The following is a 17,462-nucleotide window of genomic DNA, read 5'->3' on the forward strand; positions in this document are numbered from 1 at the left end:
GCATCATTATACTAGAGTTTTATAGAAATAACATTGTCTGTCTCTGATTATTTTTAAATACAAGTAACAGACGTGACCAGTATTGCATCTGCATCGATTAGTATTCAGTTCGGAGTCGTCGATATCAGCTATTACATAGATTTTAAATTGCTGCTATAGCTGCAGATATGATTATGAGCAGTTTTTATCAGTCTGATTTGGTCCGTTTTGGGCTGGGCCCAGTTTGCTAAGGATTCTGTTTCTATCTGGTGTAAAACTTGGTATGCTGCGAAAAGAACATTCTGAAGGCAGAAAGCTCTGGATTGGTCTTTAAGTGCCTCTCTCAACGACAATCCCTCTTTAGCAGTTACTAATACTTGATAGCTCTATTAATTCTGCCTGTCACGGTGGGAAAGGAAGGTCAAGACTGCTTGTTTTATAACTTTTTGTTGGGACTATTGACATGTAGTGTTTGGAGAAGGAGGGTAACGAAGGAGCACTTCTTAGTTGTCCACATCTGAAACAGATTTTAATAAAAGGAACTAAATAATAATACGGTTGAGTAAAATCAAATCTGAGACTTGAGTGGCGAGTGCAGTAGGGAAAGAAAATCTATAAGTGCATCTCAAACTGCCAAACTTACTGTTGAAAAATACTGTTTGACTACACTTCAATCCACCAGCCTCTCATCATTTTCAATGTGTGAAGCAGCTGGCGTGAGTTTCGTGGAATTCGTGAAAATCTTCGATAATGCCAGCCTCCAGGAGTTGCTTTTATTTTAGGGTCCTCTCAGAGCTTTAGAGGTTATCGATATTCCAGATTATGTCTGCTTTGTTGTCTGTACTTCCGGGGGTTGTATAAACCTGAGAAATTTAACAGTTCAATACCAGAGAGAATGCTGAAGACTTTGAAAGTTCTGCCAAAATGTTTATTTTCTGTACACAAATCCGAATTTGTCTCTTTAGTGGCGATTTTAGACAAAATTGACCTTCTTTCGGACTAAACTTTGAAACTGAATTGAAGTTTAAACGATTACCTCTAGAATGGTATTAATGAATTAACAAATTTATCATCAGAAGTCAAGTTATGGTCGATTTTGGAAGCTTGGATATGCTAAAATTATTAATTACATATTATTATGCGCGGCTCGGTTATATTGCGCGCGCGTGGTCGCTAGGCGCTAGCGCAAAAATTGCTTACATTTTTTTTTCCGTTCGGCAGAAAGACAATCGTGACTGACAAACATGTAGAAAACTCACCCAGAACTTCTAGCATATTCTTTAGGGCGGGAAATACTTTGTATGCAGAGTCTGTGATTATCCCGCCAAATCCGAATTTCTTCCTAATAACACATCACAAAGGCGCGTTCACAATTTTTGCGCGTTATAAACAGCTAGATTCCTTTTAAGTCGTTCTATAGTTAATCTCACTAATTCAAAAGGGGGAGACTGATTGGAGAAGAATTGAACCTTTGGTTTCTTCACAAGTAGAAGCACTAAGAAAACACCCAAGTTGTCCATGATAGAGACAAGAAACAAACTTTGCAAAGCAAACTAAACATGCTGACAGCAAATATAACTGAGAAGGAACCACTGATCACCAAGAACAAACCCAGGGTAACATATTGGTACTGTCGAACTAGAAGGACCAGCTGTTTCACTACTATCTAAAGACCCTAAATTTGCGTTGCTAAACAACAGGGGGGGGGGGGGGGTTCAACTACATTTTTGTACATGTACATTTGGCAAAAATCTTATGGCCATGTACATAAATGTACAAAAAATCGGAAATCCCTGGAAACGGATTGAAAAATTTCCAAAACGTGTTTAAAATGCTAACAATGCTAGTACATTATGCAAAAACAAAGCTCGTACTAGGGTATCAAGTGGCTAGGGTACTAAGTGGCTAGGGTACTAAGAGCTGCAACAACTAAGCAATTGTGGTCAGGATAAACTAAGGACTTCATCCCTCAATTATATATAAAGGCTGTAGTCATGTGCAGTTAATACTAACAAATAAGCAATAGGTGTGTGTGTGTACTTTATGTGTGGCATGTGTGTGAACCAAAACACAATAAATTCAGTCAAACACTGCACTGTACAAAATAATAGTTCATCTGAATACTGTATAACAAATAACAAATAATTTGAGGTGTACTATGGTAGTCCGATAGACGTACACCTGACATTAGGCTATCGGTGAACACAGGGACCACATCATACGTGTGCCCTGCTGAACACAAGCTTTAGGATCAAGTTAGTTTCCCGTTGAGAAGCTCCCTTTGTGCTTGATCCATCCAAGTGCCTAATATGGCAATGCAGCTCTCTATTTTATAGTTCAAAGTCAAAAGTTGAACTATTTACTGCTGTACTCCTCATTTCAGACTTGTGGTAACAGTGGTAACAGCGGAACACTTGAAGAAACAATTTCAGCAGCCGGGTTGTCCAGGTGAAATCTTCTCCCAAGTCCAGGTAACCCGTGCTGTAACTGTTGTGTTGTGTGACGCTACTACTACTATTGCTTCTGAATTCTGATAACTTCGGATACCTCTTTCTACACTACAACCTCACATCACGATGTCAACCATCGAGAATCTGAGTGACAAGATAAAGAGTGTCATCGGGAGACTGCTGAAGGATGCCGACCCTATTTCGAAACGAGTACTCACTGTATTTGATCCTTCCCTGGATTCTTCTGTCAAAATCTCTAAACTGGCCAAGGTCAACAGAGGCGAGCTAGACGCTCTTGGAAATTACCTTAAGTTGCCTCTAGTTAGCAGAGGATTAAAGAAGAAACTTTTCAGCTCACGAGAGAAACTAGCTAAACGGATTGTGTCAGAGATCATTTCTCACGACTGTGAAAACTTCACAGCCCAAATGGAGCTTTACGAAAGTCTCCCAACCCAACTCAGTGGTTTGGTATGGTTATGCTCAGACTGCATAGCAGTCAACAAAAACAACAACATTGGGGAGTGTGATGAACCACCGTCTGGAATGGGAACGCCAGGTCACACTAAGGAAATCAACCAGGCTCGACCAGATACCAACACTTCGCTAGAAAACAGCACTAATCAGAACAACGGTGCTGCAAGTCTTGAAGTAGTGAAACTGGCTGAAGAGTTGGAGAAAATCAAGAAAGAACAGGAAAAGTCTGCCAAAAATCCGATTTTACTATATACTAGCAGTCTCGAGAGTAACAATTATCACACTTATTTCAAGATATCTCCGCTTCTGATTGGAGCTAAGCGCTCATCTTGAGCATTATTATGGTCAGAATTATCACATTGAGTGGGGTGGAGCATGGTTTCAAAGTCTTCAGACTTCAGGTTGTTGAGTTATTAGTTCAGATCCCATTTTTACGCTCTCGCGAGTAGCGATTGATGCTACTGATATATCAGCTTCTGATTGGAGCTAAGTGTTCATCTTGGGCATTGAAATGGTCAGAATTATCACATTGAGTGGGGTAGGGCGTGGTTTCAAAGTCTTCAGACTTCAGGTTTTTGAATTATTAGGTTAAAACATATTTTTACACTCTTGCGAGTAGCGATTGACACACTTATTACAAGATATCGCAGCTTCTGATTGAAGCTAAGTGCTTATCATGGGCATTGAAATGGTCAGTATGGTCATATTAAGTGGGGTAAAGCATGTTCCTAGTGCTAGAGGTTTTAGTGAAATTTTACTGATATTTTACTGATATTTCTTGGCAAACAACTTTTTCCTGGCGATTAATTACAGTTCATCCAATAAATATTTTCAACATTGCAGTAACCATTCTTGCGAGAGCATAAAAATAGGGTTTAACCTAATAATTTAATAACCTGAAGTCTAAAGATTTTAAAACCATGCTCGATTCTACTTAATTTGATATTTTAATGCCCATGATGAACGCTTATCTCCACAACTCCACTCAGAAGCTGAGATATCTTGAAATAAGTGCATCAATCGCTATTCGGGGGAGTGTAAAAAGGGATCTGACCTAATTTATATAACTCAACAACCTGAAGTTTGAAGACTTTGAAACCATGCTCTACCCAAATCAATATGATGATTCTGACCATTTTAATGCCCAAGATGAGCGCTTAGCTCCAATCAGAAGCGGAGATATCTTGAAATAAGTGCATCAATCGCTACTCGCGAGAGCGTAAAAATGGGATCTGACCAAATAACTCAACAACCTGAAGTCTGAAGACTTTGAAACCATGCTCTACCCAACTCAATATGATGATTCTGACCATTTCAATGCCCAAGATGAACGCTTAGCTCTAACAGAAGCTGATAAATCTTGAAATAAATGCATCAATCGTACTCACGAGAGCGTAAAAATGGGATTTGACCTAATAACTCAACAAGTACAACCTATAGCTCCAATCAGAAGCGGAGATATCTTGTAATCTTGAAATAAGTGTGATAATTGTAATGATTCCTTTACAAAACTTAGCAAGTGCTATTAACAATATCCTAATGGATCATGGAAATTGAAATGTTCAATTTTCTTTTCATAAATAATAATTTTTCATCGAATAAAACTTTTTTGTCTCTAAAATAGGCTCAGAAAACTAGATTAATTTACATCATTTTACCTCATTTCACCTCATCCCAATTTTGTCTTTTTTGGCTGCCCGAATGAGGTAAAATGAGGTTGACCCCCCCCCCATCATGCACCTGTACACCGTTGTAACATTCCATGCTTATGAATCATGTGTAGTATATTTACTATATAGTACATTTACTGTGTATATTTATGTTTAGTACTTGTAGTAGGTTTAGGATTGCACGGTATTTACTATAAAATAAAAGTTTGTCGTCATATGAACTAATTTGTTATGAATTTTTGTTATGACTTTTATATAAGGCCCACTGTCACTCAGGCGTGAGGTTCTGGGGCACATCACTTGAGCGACTAATGGATCAGAAGTTTTACTCCACGTTTTAGAGTCCGAGTAATTATCAAATATTTAGTCAGAACTTTCAATGAAAGGAAAAAATCATGAAACTAAATAATAATACACGATTAAACCAGATTGCTATTGTGTATTCAATACGGTTATTATCACCTTAGTATCCTTGTTTCCTACATGTGTAATAACTCACCCAAGAGGGATATAGCAATCAGAACTGTTGGAGTATTCCAATACCGCCAGAATGTGTCGCCATACACTTTACTACCATTTATAACCTAAGAAACATGTAATTTAGAAAGGACTAGGATTAATAACTCATTAGATTCGAAATAATGGCGCATAATAAAATCGAGTATCTTATTGGGTTATTAAACTAACTTGCGTTAAACTTCACTAAAATTTTATAATCCAAGGGTATTTAGGGTATCAACATGAATAATAACAGGATTACTGTTTCATCTGGTTTAAAATGTTAGATCAGCACAAATTTCTAATTAATTAACGTTTTTATATCTCTCAAGCTATATTTATCACAAACAGAAGTGAGTAACTGTTTTATGCTGTTAAATCTGATATAGACACTAGTACATTGAACTTCCTCTGAACTTCGATTTTTTAAGGTGTGATAGACCTCATGATAAGGGAAGAGGGGGATGTGGTATATTGATTAACCAAAGTGTCAATTACAACTTACTCAACTTAGATATAACATACTCTGATGTATAGAATACTTTGTTAACCAAAAACTTACCCATTATGTTGAAACAAATAAACTACTAACCAACCATCAGTATGGATTTAGGAAAGACCATTCAACCACTTTCCTTATGCTTAATCTATTTGACAAAATATTTATGTCTAAGGAATCGTCGAAGAAACCTGCAATTGCATTCTTGGACATAAAAAGGCTTTTGACACACTAAGCCATAATATTCTATTGAGAAAAACTTAAGTATTATGGCGTGGATGGCTTTGTCATTAAGTGGTTTTAAAGCTACCTTGGAGGCAGAAAACAGTGCACCAAAATACGTGGTAATGTAAGTAAACTGCTTCCTGTAAACACAGGTGTGCCACAGGGCAGTATATTAAGTCTATTCATAAACGATCTTAACTTATAATTTATTACCTACTATATGTTTTGATTCTATGTCCTTAGAAGGGTATTCTTCTAACAGTTTTTGACTGACTTGAATGTACTGCACAGCATCTTGAAGCTTCTTTAAATTATTTTTATCCTTCTTGAATTTCTATGTAAATTTCCCAAATTTAATTCTAATTCTAATTCTAATTGTAAACAATTCTCAGAAGTTCATATTGTGGTTAATTTTTTCCCACTGTTTTCACTGCCTTGTTCAACAGCCTAGCAAGTCATATATCCCTTTTAACCAATTTTATGACAACATTTCTCGATAACTTTTATCAAAACCCTTGAAGTGTCCTTTGTTGACAATAAAATGTTCAAGACTAAAACCATGGAAACATGTGCGAACTTAAAATAAGGTTTAAATGCAAATTTGTATGTAACTGTAAGTTGTAACAGAGCTTTTCATAGATCGAAGTAACGAAATATAATTATAAGTTATAACTGATTAGTAAATACCTCATATTTGTAAAATAATCTGAAGAGTAAGGGCTATCTGCTGATGTATGTTGAGGTTGCCTTTCACCGTGTTGAGTGCCGATCTTTTTTTCATTCTTATTGAAGATCTATTGATTTTGCAGTGAATTAAAATAACTTAAGTTTTCATGCCACGTTAATCTTAATTAAATGTGTTTAACAAGGACATGAATGTATTTAAATCCCAAAACTGAGTTGATCCTGTAAATCAACACCCAACGGTTCTCAACTTATCGTAACCAGCTGCACACATACATTTTTGAATTCTGTAATTTCGATATTCAGAAGTAAATTTATGACCCGTCGAAAAATTTTGATTTCATCATAAAATACACATAAAATTTCTTGACACCCTGCTGTACATGGTCTGAAGTTAAAGGAAATAAAATTAAAGAATGTGTAACAATCCTTCGACAGATTATAACTTTGTTTTACTGATGAAATATAAATTAAAATCCGTTTTAACTGGATTTAAATCACTGAAGCTGCAAAGACTTTACATTCCAAACTAACGAAAGATGACTACATTCATTTCAGCGGACTCTAAAAAAATTAAATCACGATTTGCAATTTCAGCTACAGCTGATTTAGAGAGTGAAGTTTGTGGCAATAGTTTAAATTCGGACCATCTAAAGTCATTCCAAAGGCCCTGTAGCAATACTTGACAATTTTCATGAAACCGAAATCAAACTATCGTTTTGACTCGCTAAGTCAATTGAAATAATTATTGAAGAAGAAACAACTTAGTTAAAATGAATTTAATCAAATTTGTGTTTGACAAAACAGGTTTTAAATTCGTTGGTACTACACAGCTACCAACACAATTTTGTAACTTCGAAGCCAAAGTTATGCGGAGGGTAGTCTTCAACGATTGCAGATTGTAAAATCTAGCAAAACACGCGCCCCTCTGAAAATAAAAAACCCATCTTGGACTAAAATTCAACGAATGATACATGCAGTTAATATCAAATCATTATTTCACAAAAGTTATGTTCAATACTAATTATAAGAAAAATAAACTGGGTAGAATTTATGGCATTTAAACGGTTGTTATAATGACGAAATGCCGTACAAATCGGCGCGTGGCTCTGTGTTTTCAGTTTACTGATTTATACATTATAACTTAAATATGATCGCAGAAAGAATATTTGCTACCTCCCTTTTGATGCAAAACAATTGAACCATATATTTATATAATTATAATGTAATGTAAGAATGATACTTGTATCAAATATATATCATATTACTACCATATTTATCAGCACACAACACTGAATTGAACGCCGCGCGTATTTGACGGTAACAAATAACATTAACATAAACTATTATTACTAATTAATTCTAATTATAAATTGGCTCATCATACAAAATAATCTAACAACACAATATAATATTAAGTTGTAAGTGTTGACACATAATTGATCGCTATTCTATTCATATTTCGCGCGGCGCAAGCGACCGTCCGTTAACACACTCGCTGCTTATAATGTATGCGTCTATTGCATCATTAATGGAAGGCGCGCCGGTGAAATTTTTGCGCGCGAATTTACGATTTAAACGAAAAGAAACTGCAGGGGAGAGGCGAACTAGTCAATCTAGATGACACAGTCAGCAGTATTACCAAACTTCATAAGCAGCTGGGTCATTGTTCAGCAGAGAATCTGAAAAAGATTACCAAAAATGCAAACGTACAAGGTGAAAATGTGAACAAGGTGATTGATCAAGTGCTAAAAGAATGTGATGCCTGTGCGAGATATAAAAGAACACCCTCCACACCAGTCGTTGGATTACCTATGGCAACGAAGTTCAATGAGGTAGTAGCTCTTGATTTGAAACAATTTACTGGAATCAATGGTTATGTGATTTACATTGTTGATATGTTCTCAAGATTCTGCAAAGCTAGGGTGATTTCCAACAAAAAGCCAGAGACAGTAATAAAAGCTTTTACTATGGAATGGATTGCAGCAGGTATGGGACCTCCAGGAAAAATATTAGTGGACAACGGAGGAGAATTCGCAAACAATGAACTTAATGATCTCAGTGAACAACTCAACTTTGAAATTTGTGTTACCAGTGCCTACTCACCTTGGTCAAATGGCTTATGTGAAAGAAACCATGCTGTGGTTGACAAATCAGTGCTTAAAATGATGTATGACGGTTTTCCATTGAAGATAGCACTTGCATGGTCAATCAATGCCAAGAACACACTGTACAATGTCAGTGGATTTTCTCCAGTGCAGATAGTGACAGGTCAGAATCCAAACTTTCCTGGGGTATCTTACAACTTGCTACCTGCTAATGAAGGAGCAGATGAATCATTATCAAGCGACATTCAAAGGAATCTTAATGCAATGTATCTAAGCAGAAAAGCATATCTAGAGGCAGAGAATTCAGAAAGAGTTAAAAGAGCTTTGAAAAGACCCTTACGAGATATCAACCAAGACTTTATGATTGGTGATGTTGTATTCTACAAAAGACCTAATATTGAACGCTGGAAAGGACCTGCCAAGATAGTCGGCAAGGAAGGAAAGACTCTTATACTGAGGCATGGAGGACTGCTTATCAAAGCAGCAAGCTGTAGAATTGTGAAACGAGAATATATAGTGAGTGACGAGCACAACCAAAACAATGATGATATCTTGGAAACAGAGAATAGCCAACATGATGAAGCAGTCAATCTTAACGATGATCAGTTTGATGAAGCTGCTGAAAACATAGAAGAAATGCCTATTCAATTTCAAGTGCCAGTGGAAACAGAGGAAATACCAACAGGACAAGAAATTATGAGCTCCTCTCCAATACTTGAAATAGACTCTAAGATAATTTCCAATGAACAAAAACAACAACTCAAGATTAAGTATTTGGAAACTAGACTTCAGAAAAACGATGTTTCGGTCGGAGATACGGTGAAACTTGTTAAAGAAGGAAAAGAAAATGAATGGGAGACATGTACCGTGACTCAAAAAGGAAAACGGCTTGGCAGAAAAGATCACTGGGTGAAACTTATGACAACCCAAGGTGAAGAAAAGCTGATAGATTGTACAAAGACGGCTATGTACAAAGATGATGCTGCTATTGATGCAGAACCTGGAGACGATCACGAAGAATGTAATGTTGTGTCAATTCCCACTTCCAGACACAATGAAGATGTGGTTATTAAGGCTAAAGTTATTGAATTGACTAACTGGAAGCAGAGAGAAGTATATGATGAAGTCAAGGATTGTGATCAGAATGTCATTACAACAACTTGGGTAATAACAGAAAAACCCAGCACTAAACTTGGAGTTAAAGCCCGGTTAGTAGTCCGTGGATTTCAAGAGCAAAATCAGTCGATTGAAGTGGAGTCACCTACAGTATTCAAAAACACTCTCAAGGTTGTACTTGCTATAGCTGCAAACCAGCAGTGGCAACTAACAACGATTGATATCAAAGCTGCCTTTCTGCAAGGAAATAAAATTGAAAGAAATGTTTATGTCATACCACCCAAGGAAGCTCATGTAGAAAAAGGTTATTTGTGGAGATTGAGAAAGACAGTGTATGGTTTAAATGATGCGGCAAGAGCTTGGTTTATCAGTGTGAAGGGACTTCTTATCAACCTTGGTTGTACTCAATCAGTGTTAGATCCTGCTTTGTTCATATGGAGAACTAGTACTGGATTCGAAGGAATACTTGTGCTTCACGTTGATGATTTCTTAGTAGCTGGTACAAAGTCATTCTTTGATAGAGTTGTAAAAGAACTGACATCAAACTTTGAAGCTGGTAAAATATGCAAATCAAAGTTCAATTACATTGGTCTATCAGTTGAGCAGACAGAAGACGGTATCCTAGTGAACCAACATGAATATATCCGAGATCTAGCAGATGTCATCAATGATAAAGAACATGAGATATATCATCTGTCGACTGACAGGAAGCTTAGAACAATATGTGGTCAGTTGAACTGGGTAGCTGCTCAATCACGCCCAGATTTGTCATTCATGACGTATAATTTAAATGTAACAAAGAGTGTAGATCCAGTAGAAGCTGTTAAGAAGGCCAATAAAGCATTCAGACGGATGAAAGAGCTCAACGGTTGACAAGGTGTCCACAGGAAAAGGTCATCTAATAGTCCTAATGAATGAGGAAGGAAAGATATCACCGTTATCATGGGGAAGTCATAAATGTAAACGAGTTGTAAGCAGCACCTTGAGCGCAGAGACTTTGGCATTCAAAGATACATTAGATCATGGAGTGTATGTCTCTCATCTGATAAGTGAGATCTACTTCGATCAATTTGATAAGTCAATGGTTCCAGTAATAGGCTTTACAGACAATCAATCATTAGATAAAGCTTTGCGATCAAGTAAACATGTTGAAGAAAAGAGGTTGAACGTTGATCTGGCTACCATTAGACAAATGCAGCAGAAAGATGAGATTGAAGTAAAATAGGAAGAGGGAGCTAAACAGCTTGCGGATCCCTTTACTAAAATAACCAGTAACAGTGATAAACTTTTAGTGATGCTAAATAAAGGAGAAATTGTTTCAATTTAATTGGTATTTAATGGTTTTTTAATTAGTGGTAGGTTTTGACGCCAATGAAACAGTGTGCATTTGTTTTTTTTAATTGTTTATAATTTGTTTATAATTACGAGTGACGATGAGTTTAATGTATAATTAACCTTTAACCAAAAAAAAAAAAAAAAAAAAAAAAACAACAACAACAACAATCCGAAGTCCCGGTGACACTTTGTCAAGAACAGCTTATTAAAAGAAAAAGACAATCCGAAGTCCCGGTGACACTTTGTCAAGAATCAGCCCATCAAAAAAAAAAAAAAAAAAAAAAAAAAAAAAAAAAAAAAAAAAAAACTAACAATATTTACAGGGTTTCACAAGGAATTGGTACCTGTGCATCTCTGCTTTGTTTTTGGATCTTGTGATCTCTCTGTGGTAGTGTGGCTCTCCTCTTGGCTAGTACCTACTCTCACCTTGCTCTCAACGTGACAGACTACTTACTTTCTCCTGCTATCTATGGCCGTTGTGAGAACGGGATACAGACTATGATTAGTACAGTGTAAGAAATTGAAAGGACTGAAAGAATTGAAATGAACAGTATTATTATGATTTTTGAAAAAGGAATGAAGAAAGAATTTAGAATGTGATGATAGTTTTTGGAAAAGTGATGATGATAGTTTTTGGAAAAGTTTTAATCTGTTTTAGAAATTGGGGTAAGATGTTAGTATTCTCACTGAGCTGCGAGGGCCACATCGCTGCAGTGTTTCTATTTCTATTATGGATTGTATTTGTATTTATATTCATTTATTCATTTATTAAGATGACTAACCATCTATCTCCATAGGAGTGGTGGGGCTGTTTTTACACTACAATTACTGCCTATCATTGCACCGTCTAACCAATAAAACAGAGTCAATACTTCTTTATGGTTCTGAAACGTGGACGTTGACAGAGCAATTGAAGAAACGCATTGATGGCTGCTACACTAGAATGCTAAGGATGGCACTAAATGTGGATTGGAAGCACCGCAAAACCAACAAAGAAGTCTATGGCAACCTACCGAGAGCAACCATGAAGATCCAAGAGCGCTGGATGCGACTAGCAGGCCATATCCACCGGCACCCAAAACTAGTCGCAAACCACTTGCTACTCTGGGAACCAACTCATGGGGTACGGAGTAGGGGGAGACCAGCCATGACTTATGTTGATAGCCCACGAGCTGACACGGGTCTCAACGACACTGGAGAAATGAGCGGACTTATGGCGGATAGAGTTCTATCCAGAGACAGCGCATCAATACTCGGACGCTGAAGCCGCCTTAAGTCAGTCAAGTCAGTAACTAGTCAGTTGAGTTCTATTATTCTCTCCACCCGTTGTCTCAGTGTCCCCTTCTTGTTTAATTTAAGCATGTCAATCATCCCGTATATGACGTTAGATCCGGGTTTCTGCTTGGTGATGTTCCACAAGTCATCAAATTGTATGGGGTAGACATCAGGTTTGCCGTCAGAGCCTTTATCTATTGCTTTCACATCAAAGAGGATGACAGGGGAATGTCTCCCACACTCTCTACAGGACAGAAAGTCTAGAGGTGTCTCCTTCATGCCCATAAAGATTAAAGAGGAGGAAGGCATCCCTTAGGGTGTTGGTGGTAAAAACTAGAAATAAATATACTGGAATACTGTGTTTCCATGAAGAGGTCTTATTCTAATTGGAACCATCTAGGGGAATAAAATTAAATTATTGGATGCCAGGAACTAGAAATAAATATACTGGAATACTGTGTTTCCCTGAAGAGGTCTTATTCTAATTGGAACCGTGTTTCTATGAAGAGGTCTTATTCTAATTGGAACCATCAAGGGGAATAAAATTAAATTATTGGATGCCAGGAACTAGAAATAAATATACTGGAATACTGTGTTTCCCTGAAGAGGTCTTATTCTAATTGGAACCGTGTTTCTATGAAGAGGTCTTATTCTAATTGGAACCATCAAGGGGAATAAAATTAAATTATTGGATGCCAGGAACTAGAAATAAATATACTGGAATACTGTGTTTCCCTGAAGAGGTCTTATTCTAATTGGAACCTGACTTATACATTAAATTGGATTTTAAATAGAAATGTGAATATATTAAAATTTAAAACTTTCAAAACGGAGGCTTATAAATATTATTATATCATGATTGTAAAATAAAGGATAAAATTTTAAATTTGTTTCACTAAAAATTTGTTTTACTTCAACAGCGCGTTCGTCCTCGCGCGTTACATAAAGTTCACCTTTCGCACTCTGTATTTAGCCTAGTACTAATAGTTATGACAACCACAGTACTTTCAACTTTGCAAAGTTTAAAAGCTGCGCAGTGCGCTCTTTTATTTAGCCTAAAATCAAACTTTTCGGTTTAATTCAGAACCTAAGTTGTTTCAAATTTTGCTCCTGGGGAGCTAACTTTAAATTTACGAGACTGAAATTTTGTTGAAAACCGGTTCTATTTATTTTACTTTTGGAGATAGACCCCAGCCAATAGGGTTTGCTTTCACCTAACCATGTGCTTTCGCGCCACTGCGGGCGCGCTTGTTTCACAAGTCATTGACTACGTGGCCACAGTCAATGAAACGAAAAGTAGGTAGTACAAAATGCTATCGAAAACAATGCATATCTTGGCAACCCTAAAAATATGAGATGCAATGACCAATGACAAAGGTGGTAGCTCAGTTTAAAATCTTCTGGAGTATAGTATCGATAATTTAACACAAAAGAATTTAACAAGAATAAAAAGTTTGAGTGTTTTTGAGAATCATGGGCATTCGGCAGTGTAAAGAAACAATACAGTACAACTAACTGAGCTTTCTGAAAATTTGATAATATTAATCTCAAATCTTATCCAACGAGAAATTTGTCGAACACAAATTATTCAAAGCGGCTAACAAATGTGAAATGACTAAAACGACACGCGCGGCGTCGGATATGAGGACAAAAGCGCGGGTAATTTTGGCACCACTGTACAGTGGTGCCGAAATCGTTGGGTGGGTTCATGGCTAGAGCCCTTTTTACCGCCGTGAGGCGGGCGCGCGCTACTGCAAGCGCAAGGGCTCTGGATAGAGCAAGGGTTTGCTGGTTGACGGATGTTACTCGTCTAAATTTCTTCGAAGTAGCGCGCGCCGGGCCAGACCATTATAAACAATGGTCAAGTTTTTTGGGTATAATATCTGGCAAAAGACTGAACGATAATTTTAATCGAATGAAGTCCATTTAAAACGATCACTACAACAAAAAAACCAAATTTAATTTGGTATAATGCTCAACAACTTTTTTTCCCCGATTTTACAAATTATGCTGTTATATTAAAATGTTATACCTTCTGTATAACAAGTTTTAACTTCTTAACTTTAAGCTTAACCACGCTCGCTCACAGTTCAATTGATTAACTAAACAGAACATCACTTTAACAACAAAGTAATACACTATACAGCCGTCAACTCAGTGGCTGATTACTAACACAGTCAACGCGTCCACGACTAAGACATAAGAGCAGGACACATCGCCTGGACACCGGACACCACTCTTATCCCAGCACATCTGCACTACAACGTGACGTCACAGCAATATCGCAATACGTGTCTAAGCAGACTTCAGCAAAGAGGACACTTCGATTCTAGCACGGGAGATTTGCCACGGACTTTACTGAGTTACTGAATAGACTCTTTACTCCCATCTTTATCGTCTTGATATTATACTAATTGTCAACGTTACTTTTATTCGTATTTTATCCAACTGTTTTAATTGTTCAACGTTAGACAGGACCTAAAACTAATACTAATAGCCTATAAACGGGTCATTTATAATAAAAATAATTGAAAATAAAGAATTGTTTATAATATGAAAGTTGTATGTAATTCTTGACGGATGTTACTCGTCTAAATTTCTTCGAAGTAGCGCGCGCCGCTTTCTTCTCGAAATGTTATGGCCCGATGGCAAGTGCTACTAAGTAGCGCGCGGGCCAGATCATTAACAACGGTCAAATGTAATTCTTATTATGATTATCGACAATAAAACAGTCAAGCAGGTAATCATCATGATCAGAGTTAACGCTTTACTTTGACGGATGTTACTCGTCTAAATTCCTTCGAAGTAGCGCGCGTTGACGGATGTTAATCGTCTAAATTTCTTCGAAGTAGCGCGCGCCGCTTTCTTCTCGAAATCGATGGCACGAGCTACGAAATAGCGCGCGCCGGGCCAGATCATTAACCATAAACAATGGTCAACGCTATACTTTGCCATTAAATTCCAACTTATGAATAATAATCGAAGAAAGTCCATTATACAAAATCAATATCAAAGTTTGAGTATCAAGAAAACTTAACAATATCGATAAACTCACTAACAAATAATTAAAATTAGTATTATAATAAGGGCCTGTCGTGATAAACGGATTAAACGGATTAAACGGATTAAACAATTCAAAAGTCAAATTACAATGGTAATAGGGGGTGCACGCTAAAAATAAACTTGCTCGGATTTAAAAAATTTTTGTACCACTGTTTTCTAGAGATTGTGAGAATTTTCACAATACCAAATTTGTTATACCTTTTTGGAAAGATCAGTGAGTTCCGCCTAGGTGCCATATTTGATGGTGCGCGGCTTTTGGAGCAAAAGTAGCTGTAAAAGTCGCGTAATTTGACCAGATTCGTCCAAATTTGACCATTTATGTCGTATTATTCGGATTTATCTTCAGTTCCTTAAATGAGATCATTTTGGAAATTGGCGACGACCTTCCAATTGGGCTTTCACAACTGTCCGAAAAATTTGGTGGATATCGGAGTTGATATAGTAATCAAAATGGGGCAAAATACGCTGCTTTTAGCTGTTACATAATGTCTGATGGTTGGATATGCTTTAAATTTTTCGGACACTTTTCTTGTAAGTCTATGAGTAAGCTTACCAATTTTTGTTGCAATTGGAGGTCGGGAAGGATACCCAATATCTATTTTTTTGAAGAAAATTGTGCTGGCCGAAATTAGCGCTAAAAAACCATCCTACAGTCGGCACGCGCGGCTCACTGTCGATGGCGCACTACCTAATGGTAATGTCTGACCAGATATAAAAAATTAAATTTACCCAAAAGTCATAAAGTATACAATATATACAATGAACCCTGTAAATCTTAAGAGTGAGATTCAAAATACTTAATAATTTAACTGAACTTTTCTGAAAGTGTTCCGAGTCAAAGATTATAATTTGGCAATATTGTTAATGTTAGGAATTTGTTTGGAGGACGCTTTAGGGAATCTTCGTTCATGAGCTTTGGTAAGGAACCTTCCTAGGTCTCCGATGGTTGAAGGGTGTGCGAAGATCTGTCCAATGTCAGAGAAGAGTAATGTTTTACTTTGTTGGGACAAACAGTGGCGGAGATCTTCATAGAGAGGGCAAGTACGCAATACATGAAGTTCATCTTCGATGATTGGATCAGGGAAAGGAAGCTCTAGAAGAAGATCGAGTGACTCCGCATCTGTAGTGGAACAGTGTTTGCATGCCCTATTCGAAAGTTTATGTCGATGCATGCCATGTCTTCCAGTTTCGATGTTGTATTGATGCGAGCTTGTTCTGAGTTGCGCAAGTCTCCTAGTCTGCTGTGGCCGTAGGTTGATCGACAGGTATGTTTCGCAACCGAAGCTTGCCTTGATGAGGTTGTAGAATCCTAGTTTTCTGTTGAGTTTTCGCTCTTTGTTCCATTGTTGAACGAAAAGGGTTTTCATCGCCTCGCTGATTTCGAGCGGGTTTGAGATATCACTTCCTCCTGTCAGTTGTTTCACTGTGTTCTTGGTGGATTCCAGCCGGGAGAACCATAACAGATTCAGATCCCTCTCCCTCTGTAATGGAAGTGGTGTATCTGCGAGGGATGTAGCGTTTTCTTTGATTAAATTTTGGAGAGCTAGAGGGGGAGTTTCATCGGACTGAAGCATCTCCTTCGTAGGCGAGGGTTCAGAAGCAGAGATGGACAACAATATACCCTTTGATTCACCACTTGAGGATTTCGGTTTTTTTCCGTTAGCTGCTCGTCAGCTCGTGAGATCATCACATATTGATTTTTTATAGGGAAGTTTTTAGCTTGGACTTGGAGAAGAGTTCGACCCCTGGGGCCAATTAATTTGCTGTTAATTTTGACTTCTCTGCTTGGTAATCCTGACCATGTGTGGACAGTAGTAATACCAAACAACTCTTTTTTTCGAATTTACAAATTATACTGTTAAAATAATACTCCATTGAAAAAAATAAGTATAACACAAAATCAAACTTAAAATTAAATCATAGCATAATTATACTTGACAACTTTTTTCCCCCGATTTACTGCACGAAGTGGTGACTAAGTTGTTTGCATGTTATTGTAGGAAAGTAACTGAAACCAGTGTAGTTAAAACGTTAATGATAAGGTTAAAATAATATCAGAACAGGGCGAGAGTAATATAAAATGACA

The 17,462-nt window shown here is 37.2% G+C and overlaps 1 long non-coding RNA gene across 1 annotated transcript; it reads right to left on the bottom strand.

Moving 5' to 3' along the window:
* Positions 1-47: 47 nt before the first annotated feature.
* LOC134825494 (uncharacterized) lies at positions 48-6,585 on the bottom strand. Its single transcript, XR_010161549.1, has 4 exons — positions 6,483-6,585; positions 5,073-5,157; positions 623-842; positions 48-496 (listed from the first exon to the last, which is right to left on the bottom strand). It is a non-coding gene; the product is annotated as an uncharacterized LOC134825494 (long non-coding RNA).
* Positions 6,586-17,462: the final 10,877 nt, after the last annotated feature.

Source organism: Bolinopsis microptera, chromosome 13 (assembly GCF_026151205.1).
Source record: "Bolinopsis microptera isolate Bmic1 chromosome 13, MBARI_Bmic_1.0, whole genome shotgun sequence".
Classification (NCBI taxonomy): Eukaryota; Metazoa; Ctenophora; class Tentaculata; order Lobata; family Bolinopsidae; genus Bolinopsis; species Bolinopsis microptera.